Source organism: Silene latifolia, chromosome 6 (genome assembly GCF_048544455.1).
Source record: "Silene latifolia isolate original U9 population chromosome 6, ASM4854445v1, whole genome shotgun sequence".
Classification (NCBI taxonomy): domain Eukaryota; kingdom Viridiplantae; phylum Streptophyta; class Magnoliopsida; order Caryophyllales; family Caryophyllaceae; genus Silene; species Silene latifolia.
The window spans coordinates 130,804,551-130,817,204 of record NC_133531.1 but is presented as its reverse complement, the minus strand read 5'-3'; the positions used below and the strand labels follow the sequence as shown (position 1 = coordinate 130,817,204).

The window sequence follows — 12,654 nt, the reverse complement described above, 5'->3', positions numbered from 1 at the left end:
AGTGACCTTCTACATCAACCCAAATTGTGACACCCCTAAGACACCGCTAGTTTCAATATTAATCTCATCTCAATTCCCGTCCCTTGGGATCCGACCTTTACTTGCCTCTTTACTTATTGTAGAGTTGTTTGTGAAGCTATAAATTGTGTTTTGATTCGGACGTGACCCAACGACAACATCTATTCAATTGTGAACACGAAACGGACCGATCAACTACACTGACCTGAACAAAGCCTGTCCTAAAGATCCATTCCCCCTGCCTCATATTGATGCCATGGTAGACGCCACAGCAGGCCACGAAATGCTGACATTCATGGATGCTTCCAGTGGATTCAATCAAATAAAGATGCACCCTGCTGACCAAGAGAATACTGCATTCATTACAGACCGAGGCATATAATGTTACACTGCCATGCCTTTCGGCCTGAAGAATGCAGAGGCAACGTACCAGCGCCTGGTCAACATGATGTTTAAAGGCCAGATAGGCGACATCATGGAAGTATACATAGACGACATGGTGGTGAAATCCAAGAATGCAGAAGATCATGTGAAGCATCTAGAAATAGCATTTGAGATATTAGAAAAATATAACATGAAGCTGAACCCTGCAAAGTGCCAATTTTGAGTCTCTACAGGCAAATTTCTTGGATATATGGTCACAAAGAGAGGCATAGAAGCTAGCCCTGAACAGATAAAAGCCATCCTGGAACTATAGTCACCCAAGTCTGTCAAGGATATCCAGAAATTGACAGGCCGGGTAGCTGCCCTGAACCATTTCATATCAAGATCCTCTGAGAGATGCAAAACATTCTATAACCTCCTCAGAAAAATTAAACAGTTCCAATGGACGGATGAACATGAGACAGCATTTCAGGATCTAAAATCCTATTTATCATCTCCACCCTTACGTGGCTAAACCAGAGAAGGAAGAGCCTTTATCAGTATACCTATCTGTCACTGACACAGCAGTCAGCGCAGTCCTGGTAAAAGAACAGGACGGTCAGCAACATCCAGTCTACTATGTAAGTAAAAGCCTACTAGATGCCGAATTGAGGTATGGACTACTTGAAAAATATGTCTTAGCTTTAATTATGTCGTGTACCAAATTGAGACCCTATTTTGAAAGTCACCCCATTATAGTCAGGACCAATTTGCCCATAAAATCTGTCCTGCGTAAGCCTGAACTTTCAGGCAGGATGGCTAAATGGTCAGTACAGATTAGCACGTACGACATCTCCTTTGAACCCAGGGTAGCGATCAAGTCGCAGGCCCTAGCAGACTTTGTGGCTGACTTTAGCCCTAACTTGGAACCAGACCTGATAAAAGGGGTCAACCAACTAGAAAATAAAACCCCAGACAAAGAATGGACCCTATTCATAAATGGGGCATCCAACGCCAGGGGGACAGGGTTAGGACTAGTACTTAAATCACCACAGGGAGACGTGATAGCTCAGGCTGTAAGCTGTGAGTTCAAAGCTACCAACAATGAAGCAGAATATGAAGCCCTGATAGCAGGCTTAAAGGTATGTCTAGACCTCGGTGTTCAAAACCTAAAGGTAAAAACTGATTCACTCTTAATTGCTAATCAAATAAAGGGAATTTATGCGGCTAAAGATGCAAAAATGATTTCGTATTTAGAATATGCAAAAAACCTTACCGCTAAATTTCCTGTATTTGACATAGATCAAATATCAAGAGACCTGAATACCTAGGCTGATGCTCTGGCCAGCCTAGGTTCAAATTTCACCCCCCACTGTTTTCGACAAAATACCAATTGTGCACTTATTAGAGCAAACCATCAGCAAACCTGAACAGGTCAATCCTGTCAATCAGGACAATAACTCTTGGACTAAACCCTATTATGACTGGTTTCTTCGAGGAATACTGCCTCAGGGTAGACATGAGGCAAGGGCTTTTAAAATTAGAGCTTCAACTTATGCTATCATCAATAACACTCTGTTCAAGAGATCGCAGGCTGGACCCTACCTGAGATGCTTGGAGCCTGACGAAGCCAAACTAGTACTTCAAGAAATACATGATGGACACTGTGGCAACCACAAAGGAGGAAAGAGCCAGGCAAGCAAAGTTCTCGGACAAAGCTACATCGGCCTACACCGAGGGCCGATCGCTGAATACTCTTCAAAATGCGAAGCCTGCCAAATTCATGCACCAATCATACATCAGCCATCTGAACTCCTCCATTCAATTTCAGCACCCTGGCCATTCATAAAGTGGGGGATGGATATTGTGCGAAAACTGCCCGTAGCTCCAGGACAAAAAGTATTCATGCTAGCTATGACTGACTACTTCTCCAAATGGATTGAGGCTAACTCTTTCAGGTAAGTAACCGAAAAAGAAGTTGATAAGTGCATATTTTATATACTTTCATCCCCTATATTAGCTCCATTTTATTTGTTATTTAGCACTTATCATAGTGTCTTGAGCTAATATTTGTTATTCTAGTGTATTTGCTTGTCTTAACATGTTTTTGTAGGAATCTAAGCATTTAGAGGCTTTTTCCTATCATTCTATACACTAAGTTCATTAAGCTAAACAAGACCAAGTGTTGGACTAAGCATGGAGCATTGGATTGGGTTTTGCATGGAGAAATTGATAGATTAATATGTATGATGCAAATGTTGACAACAATCAAAGTCAAGCCCAACTTCAAAGTCCAAAAAAATGGGAAAGCATGGGATTCTAAAAGTTCCTAAGATGCCAAATGCTAGCATTAACCGGGTGATTAATCGCACAATTAATCACCAACATTGGATACCCTTTGCAATTAAGAGGAGAATTAAGGGAATTAACCGAGAAACACACGACCCCGATCGGGGCCATGCAACCCCGATCGGGGCCGCAGTCATCTTCAATGTTTACGTTTCTTCTTCCTCTCCTATAAATAGGAGAGGTGTTCCAAGGTCTTAGGCATCCAATTTTGACGTCTCATTTTAGTTCTTCATAGCCTTAAGCATTATATTTCTCTCATATAGTTTTCTCATTTTAGTTTACAATTTAGTTAAGCTTGTAGTTCTTCAAACATTTGGTTCTAAGTTATTTCAAGCATTTGGTTTTTATTTGTTCTTCCATACAAGTTCTCTATTATTAAGGTATTTCTATTTCTAGTTTGCAATTTTACATTTCTATTTTAGTTACTACATAGTTTATAATCAAGTATTCCATTTTACATTAGCATTGTTCTTTTCTCATGTTATATCATCTAATTAATATAAATCTTATAACCATGTTTAATATTTCTTATAACATGAGTAGCTAAATCTCCTAGTCTAAGGGTTAGGGGAGCCATGCATAAATTTAATATATAAACATGATAAAATAAGTTAATAATAATATTGTTCATATTGCTTCTATCACATGCTTGCATCGTTACGTTTAATCGTTGTTTAAGGCCTTATTCAAATGATTAAGTTTGTTCATTCGTTCTATAAGTCGAGAGGCACAGAATTGAATTAGACTAAGCATGTATAGTAGGACGACCTAGTCATGGACGAGAGTTTCTCTAGGACCCGGTCTATGGTTGATGCTAATGCCGCAAGGTGCGTATCTTTAAGCCTAAGCAATTGACAATGTTATTAGTACCGAATTTATCATAATCATATGTTTACCTTTTCATGTGTGACCCGAACCCCTTAGACTCTCTTTTATTATATAATTTACATCATTATTGTTTTTAATCATCAAACAACCAAACCAAATCAAATCGTAATCGACCTTGATAAAAATCTACCCATAGCAATTCACGAAGTAATTCACGAAGTAATTCCCGTTTCCTTGTGTTCGACCCTTATTGCTACATTAACTTGTTGTCTAGGGTAATTATCTTTGCATAGGTACGCGATAAGCCTATCAAATTTTGGCGCCGTTGTCGGGGAAACGGTTTTATTGCCTTTTGAATTGTTGATTTTTATCTTGTTTTTCTTTGTCTTGAGGAACACTTGTTCCTTGAGACCGTTACTTATCATTTCCCTAGAAATTGTTGTCTTATGCACAGGTCCTCTCGTAGTGGAGAATTGCTTTCACCGGATTCCGAGCCCGAGAAAGCCTTTAGGAGAAGACGACGTTTCTAGAAGGAAGTGAAAGAAGCTACTTCTCCCATACAAGTTGAAAGTGCTAGAAAGGCTTACTTAGACGATCTAGAGGTTCTTGAAGAGGAGGAGGTTTCTTGTTCATCACCACCACCACCACCACCATCTACTACCAAAAATATGGTGAGACTTTCCGATCACTCAAAGCCCACCGCGGCCATGCTTCCGGCCGGTATCACCACTACTCAAATTACCGCACCGCAATTCGAGATCAAGCCGGCTTTCATTAGCCTTGTGGAGAGAAAGCAATTTGGGGGAAGTCCTTTGGGGGATCCCAATTTGCATGTGCAAAAGTTTTGTTACTATTTCTCCATGATCCGTCAAACGGGTGTCACCCAAGCCCAAATAAGGGAAATACTTTTCCCTTTCTCTTTGAAGGACAAGGCCAAGCTTTGGATCAATAGCCTTGACCGCACCACCTTGGAAATCACCAATTGGGAGACATTAGCTCTTGCTTTCTATCAAAAGTTTTTTCCACCGGAGAATACTCAAACTTTGAGGAGCCAAATCACCGGATTCCGTCAACAAGCTCTTGAGAGCTTATATGAAGCTTGGGAGAGGTATAAAGAGCTTCAAAGGCAATGCCCACATCATGGGCTAGATGAATGGTTTCTAGCAATAACATTCTACAATGGATGTTGTGCCGAGTCCCGAAGGATTCTTGATTCCGCCAACAATAGGCGGTTTGATTAAATTGACACCGATCTTGCTCATGCCACGATCGAATCTATGGCGGTCCATGATGCCCAATATGTCAATTCCCGAGTCGTGCCATCCAAAGGTAAAGAAGAATCCTCCAACAACTCCGTTTTGCTAGCTCAAATTGCTTTGCTCCAACAACAATTGGGGGAAAGAGATGCTAAAGATTCCATCCAACAACTCAATGTCGTGTCTTCAACAAGTCAAATCGTTGTGTGTGAAGGTTGTGGGGGTGCGGGTCATTATGCCGCTCATTGCCGAGCTCCCATTGAAGAGGTAAATGCTTTTCAAGCTTTTAGACAAAGTTCATATCCACCGGGTACATTTTCTAACACTTATAACCCGAATTCAAAATTTCATCCGAACTTATCTTACACTAGCAACAATGTGCTTAACCCTCAACCCCCACCACAACAAAATGCCTATGTTCCTCAACAACAAAAATATATCTGTGGACAACGCCCGCGGGAACTGCGTCCGCGGGATCCACACTAGGCATTATCGACTCGAGGTTCCTTCGAATCGAATTAAGACATATTAGAGTCGCCACCAAGTTTTATGGGAACTTGGAACCGTTCAAGTCAACTTTACACCTTTCATCGAAAAGCATAAAGCCCATCGACTACGAGTGATTAAAGATAAAGACTTGTACCCTATATCACTCGATTTGAATGACTCTCGTAATCCAATGGTATTTAGACGGATCCACAAACCATAGATCTTGAGTAAGGGGTGAGGGTACGTGTTAGGAAGCCCATAAGGACACCTAACCCTGCCTGTCGATAACGGCCTCTACTAAGTCAAGTATCGGATTTAAAACAAGGTCGTAGCTACTACGATATAAGATATGCAAACATCGTTTTAAAACCCTAACATGTGAGGTTTCTATGTCGATTTAGATGCAACTAAGCTAACTTTGTCAAAGTTGTAATTTAGCATGTGGGTTGATTGATTTAACAACACACAAAACAAAGCAAACAAGGCATAAGGGGGAATGGGGGAGCCGTTGGGATCTACCCTATTACAACCCAGACATTTCATGCCGACACAACAAGAAATTAAAGATACAACTCGATCTAAATACAATTGCTATATACGACGCCACACACGACACATGGCCATTCGGCCTAGGAAAACGTGCACAAAGGGGTGGCCCACGGTTTACATAACTCACGACCTTGGTTCACTCCTCGTAATGCGTGCTTTTGCTTAATCTTATCGAATTAGACATTGGGTCACACACCAAAGCATGCATTAGCATAAATCGGGTCATGTCGCTTTAAACAACATGCGATTTACTACGCTCTTACATGAATTGGAGCACAACTATCTAACCAAATAAGACTAAAGTTTTTATAAATCGATTGACTCGACCCAAAAGAAAACTAATTACAAGTGAATTACAAGAGACGACTCGATAAGCAAAAGGTAATTACAAAATACAAAACAACGATGAATAAACGACATAAAGATGAAGCAAGAATGACAAAAGGCACGGCCAAGAACACGGCCCCAGACACGGCCACCCTAGTTCCTAGGTTAGGTTCATTAGGTCAGATAGATTTGCAAAGCGATATGGGATACACATTAGAAATCAATGATAAAAGAGGTCAGAAGGCTTCGCCTAAAACCGAGTGCTCTACACGGCCTAAAGGGTCAAATTAGGTCAAGTTCGCTAATTAATTTAACTCATCGACTGTTAATAAGAAGGTGCTAATCACGCACTCTTTTACTAGCGAGAAATCAGGAGAAAAGAGAGATGCATTCAATTAGGTTATAGAATTGTTGGTCGATTTTAATGCTTGTGTCGAAGCCACCTAACATGTCTAATTAGGTTATTAAATTGATTTAATACCGTCCAAATGAGTCATACGTTAACAATCATAGGTCGAACTAACATGCGACGGGTCCTAGGGCAGGTCGAATTGAACGAAACAAACGAGGGGTCAAAAGTGAGGAACAAAGTTAGTGTCGGGTAATATCCGTATAAAACCCATAAAATGAAGGATTATAACGCAAATTTTATACGTGATTAATAGTCATAAACGAAAAACACAATGAAACGATAAAGATTAAGTAATAACCTCCGGTCCTAGTGCAATTCGGCAATGAGAGATCAAAGTAGATCTCCTCCTAAATGTTGCACCCAAGATTGTCCGAGAAATGCCCTTGTGCTAGAGTGAATCCTCTAATTGCCTTGCAATATTGAGAGGATTGTTTTGTGAGTTTATGTTGGATGAGAGATCCGAATTTCGAGAGGCACTTTCTCAAAACCCTAAATTCTTTTTGCAAATGAATGATTAGGTTAAACAAGAGAGTGAGCCTCTCTTATTGTCTAGGCCATTCGGCCAAACCGAGATCAAGAGAGGGAAATGGGCTTTTCCATTTCCTCTTTATTTTAACTCGCGGTCCGACATGCAATTTACTAAATGTATATGACACGGTCTAATTATAAACTGTCATCGGTTATCGGTTATTAAAGCATCAACTAATAATACGGATTAGTTGAATTATTAATACATGTCCGACAAAGACAATATTGTATAATTATATTCAATATACATTAATCAAATATAAATCGTTTATATTCAATTTTACGAATTAATCGTTTAATTCGTCTTAGCCATTTTTATTTAATCCGTATTAAATAAAATATCTCAACATCACATATTTGACTAATTACTAGTCAAATAACTCGGACTAACTGGTTAGTCAAATTTGGCATCTACATGACTGTATTTTCATACCGTCACATCTCTCAAACGTATCCTATAGGTGTGACTTTTAGGGACCAGTTGATCACCGCCATCTGTATGACAATAACGTCAAACTTATCTAGCAAGCCAACCGTTATTGATAAACGTGGACCAACTGATAATGATACAAAAGTATACCCTTTGATCCTTTTAGAATTTGTAAGTCCTTGCACTAACTGTAAAGGACACCAGCCCCAACAAGCTCCCACTTGTCCGTACAAGTGTATGTGCAATGACGTTATCCGCACTAACTGGAGGACACCACCTCCAACAAACTCCCACTTGTCCGTACAAGTGTATGTGCGATAACCGATTCTCATATTCATTTAAAATTTCTCCCACTCAATGTAAAACAATTTGCAGATTCGGATCCGCAAAGGTCGTATTTTACAATCGATCTGTATCTAGAGTGGTTTCCCCGACTAGAGAGTAACTTAACTGATAAAAACGAATACGTATTCGAGCATGGCCATGCATTTCAGTTACAGCTCCTCGAGTGGCCCTGAGAAATATCGAGTACCTGATAAAGGCTGAATATTTCCTTCAACTCGAACTCCTTCCGATCTAAGCACATCATGAAATGACCCAAAACAATCTACTTGGCCCCCGTTACGGATGACCGTGAGAAAGAAACCAAAGTCACCCAAAATCTGCCTTAGTCTCAAGAGACAGTCGATAGTCAAAAGAATCGACTCTTAGGATCACCATGGAAGTCCTATCCACGACCGGGCACCGAATGTTATAAAACATTTAGGACTCCACGTCGATGTCACAATTGTGTCCTACGAAATATCCGTATAAATCGCCTCTGTGATTGGTCAGTCAACCGGTTGACTTATGGCTCGTTGAACCCACCATCAACCAACGTCACAAAATAATTGCCAGAGTTATCAGCTCATGTGGGCAATTAAGGACTGAAAAATATAATGTTCGTTCAGTTCACTTTGTGGTGTTCAAAAATTGTCGTACAATTCCACATGAAAAACAAAATATATAAATATCAAAACGATGATGTCGTATAGAGTACAAAAGGGAATGAATCTAATCCATAAAAGAGTACTACAACTTAGGAACACGTTTAATTCCCATGGAATTAACGTGCCCTTCATGCTTATCTTGTCGTAATGCTTTAGTGAGAGGATCTGCTATGTTGTCATCTGTAGCAATCTTTTCTATCACTACTTCCTTTTGCTCCACGTAATCTCGGATTAGATGAGCTTTCCGTTGTACATGTCTAGACTTGTTGCTAGACTTTGGCTCCTTAGCTTGGAAGATGGCACCACTATTGTCGCAATAGATGGTGATCGGGTCATTCGAACTAGGCACTACAGATAGCCCATGTAAGAATTGACGCATCCATATCGCTTCCTTTGTAGCTTCAGACGCGGCATAGTACTCGGACTCAATCGTAGAATCTGCTGTAACAGTTTGTTTCGAACTCTTCCAGCTGACTGCAGCGCCATTAAGAGTAAAAACGAATCCAGACTGAGATTTCGAGTCATCTCGATCCGTTTGGAAGCTAGCATCTGCGTAACCGGTTGCGCATAGCTTTTGTTCGCCTCCATAAGTCAGTGCCCAATCTTTAGTCCTCCGTAGGTACTTAAGAATGTTCTTGACAGCCAGCCAATGTGGTTCACCTGGATGCTGTTGGAATCGACTTGTCATACTCAATGCATATGCCACGTCCGGACGTGTGCATATCATGGCATACATGATAGATCCTATTGCCGAGGCATAAGGTATCCGTGCCATGCGCTCTTTCTCTTCCGGTGTCTCTGGTGCCTGAGACTTGCTCAAATGCACCCCTGGAGACATAGGAAGGAACCCCTTCTTGGAGTTAGTCATGCTTTGAATCTCTCTAGGACTTTGTCTATGTAAGACTCTGATCGAGAGATAGCATCCGTCGTGATCTATCTCGATAGATACGGATGCCTAGAATTCTTTGTGCCTCTCCCAGATCTTTCATCTGGAAATGGTTTTTCAACCATACTTTCACCGAAGTTAAGAGAGGTATGTCATTCCCAATCAGGAGTATGTCGTCAACATACAATATTAGGAAAACAATCTTGCTCCCACTCGACTTGATATATAGACATGGTTCCTCGACCGATCGAGTAAATCCATTTTCTTTTATCACTTGGTCGAAACGATGATTCCAACTCCGAGAAGCTTGCTTAAGTCCATAAATGGAACGCTTAAGCTTGCACACTTTCTTAGGATGTTCAGGATCGATGAAACCATCGGGTTGTACCATGTATAACTCTTCCTCCAAATAACCGTTTAAGAAGGCGGTTTTCACATCCATCTGCCAAATTTCATAGTCATGAAAAGCGGCAATCGCTAAGATAATCCGAATGGAACCCAGCATGACTACGGGTGCAAAAATTTCATCGTAGTGCAAGCCTGGCACTTGGGTGAAACCTTTAGCAACTAGTCGTGCTTTATAGATATCTTGTTGACCTTCCACAGAATGCTTTATATTGTAAAGCCATTTGCATTGAAGGGGACAAACCTTAGCAGGCAAGTCAACAAGATCCCATACGTTGTTCTCATACATGGAGTCCATCTTGGATTGCATGGCCTCAAGCCATAGCTTTGAGTCGGAACTAGTCATCGCACCTTTATAGGTTGCGGGTTCACTACTCGTTAAGAGTAGAACGTCATCTATGTCATGTTCCTCGACCATACCAATGTATCTGTCCGGAGGAATAGAGACTCTTCCCGACCTCCTAGGTTCCTCAGGAATGTTAACCGCAGCCGGGATTGAAGGAATAGGTTCCTCCAATAGTTGCTCGGTACTTGGTTCTGGAATCTCCGACAGTTCGAAGGTTCTATCACTCTTTGCATTCTCGAGAAATTCTTTCTCTAAGAATGTCGCACTAGCCGTAACAAAAACACGTTGTTCGGTTGGCGAATAAAAGTAATGACCAAGCGTTCCTTTAGGATAACCTATAAAGTATGTCTTGACCGCTCGCGGGCCGAGCTTATCCTCGTGTCTCCACTTGACATAAGCCTCGCAGCCCCAAACCCGTATAAAGGACAAGTTAGGGACCGTTCCCTTCCATAGTTCATATGGAGTCTTGTCAACAGCTTTAGACGGACTTCGATTAAGTATTAGAGCAAAATGACAAAGAGCATAACCCCACAATGAGTCGGGCAACACGGTGTGACTCATCATGGATCGAACCATATCAAGTAGTGTTCGATTTCTCCGTTCGGACACACCATTCACCGAGGTGTTCCAGGTGGAGTTAATCGTAGGGCAATCCCACAGTCTTTAAGGTGTTGATCAAACTCGTGAGAAAGATACTCGCCACCACGATCTGAACGTAGTGTTTTAATCTTTCTACCCAACAGGTTCTGTACCCTATTCTGGTATTCTTTGAATTTTTCAAAGGATTCACTTTTATGCTTCATTAAGTAGACATAGCCATATCTACTTAAATCATCCGTGAAAGTGATGAAATACCTATAGCCTTCTCGTGCGGTGATTGACATAGGACCACATACATCCGTGTGTATGAGTCCTAATAGGTCAGCAGCGCGCATTCCAACACCTTTGAAGGAAATACGAGTCATCTTACCGATGAGACATGATTCACACGTGCCAAATGATTGAAAATAAAAGGCCGAGATAGCTCCATTCTTGATGAGTTTGTTTTACGCGTTCTCATTAATGTGTCCCATACGGCAGTGCCATAGATACGTTTGATCTTTGTCACCAACCTTTAACTTTTTATTCATTACGTGTAATATTTCAGTGGTCTGATCTAAAACATAAATTCCGTTCATGGAGACTGCCTTGCCATAAATCATATCGTGTAATGAGAAAATGCAAGTATTATTCTCTATTACAAATGAAAAACCAAGTTTGTCAAGTGCAGAAACTGAAATAATGTTTTTCGAAAGACTAGGTACATAATAGCAGTCATATAATGACAACTCAAATCCGCTAGGAAGCTGGATCACATATGTCCCCTTTGAGATGGCAGCCACTCGTGCTCCATTCCCGACACGCAGTCCACCTCACCCTTTACGAGGGGTTCGATGTTTCGGAGCCCCCGCACATGATTACACAGATGAGAACCACAACCAGTATCAAGTACCCAAGTTCCGTAACTTGCGTGGTTAATCTCAATCATATGAATAAAAGTAGAAGAGGATGAAGACATACCAACAGGTTTAACACGACCTGCCTTTAAGTCCTCATGATAAACAGGACATGTACGCCTCCAATGCCCAGTCTTGTGGCAATGATGGCACTCCATGTTTTCATTCTTGCTCTTTGTCGCGCCTGATGAGGTGCTCGACTCACCAGGCCCACTCTTACCTGAACCTGACTTCTTGAACTTCGGTTTACCTACTGCTAGGTTTGCCTGAGCTTTGCCCTTACCTTTCCCCTTGTTTGACACAACGAGAACATCCTGTTTCAAGCTCCCACTGAACTTCATGTCCTTCTCGGTGCATGTACGAGAAGGGAGTGCGATTCATGTGGGTTTTCTTCAAATCATTCATATAGTAATTCGCTCTAAATTGCGAAAAACCATCGTGGAGTGAATGAAGCATGCGGTCGATAACAATGTTCTCGCTGATGTTACAATCAAAGGTCTCCACTTCTCGACATTCTCAATCATGCTTTGAGAATGTGTGGGCTAACTGTTGGCCCTTTCGGAGTCTCGCATCAAAGAAGCGAGTGGTATGCTCATAGGTCACGATTCTCGGTGCTTTCGAGAATTCCTTAGTGAGCGTGGTGAAAATCTTGTTTGCACCATGGGCTATGAAGCGTTTCTGCAAATTGGATTCCATTGCAAAAATGAGTACGTTTTTAATCGCACCCGCTTCCATACAGAAATCATTAAACTTGGTGATTTCAGCAGCTCTAGCCGTGGGACCTGGGTTTGCCGGGAGGGGCTCTAATAGATATTTGAGCTTCCCGTCGCCAGCGCAGCATTCCGTAATGCCGCCTCCCGGTCTCCGAAGTTTGATCCATCATTCTTCGATCGAGTAGACCGATTCATCCGATTCATGAAGATCCGAAGCCAGGACTCACGGTCCAATGTGGCACTTGGCATTGGGTTATCAGTAGAACCAGC

General features: G+C 41.5%; 1 non-coding gene across 1 annotated transcript; it reads right to left on the bottom strand.

The window, feature by feature from the left end:
* Positions 1-4,598: 4,598 nt before the first annotated feature.
* Positions 4,599-4,705, bottom strand: LOC141589333 (small nucleolar RNA R71). Its single transcript, XR_012520276.1, has one exon. It is a non-coding gene; the product is annotated as a small nucleolar RNA R71 (small nucleolar RNA).
* Positions 4,706-12,654: the final 7,949 nt, after the last annotated feature.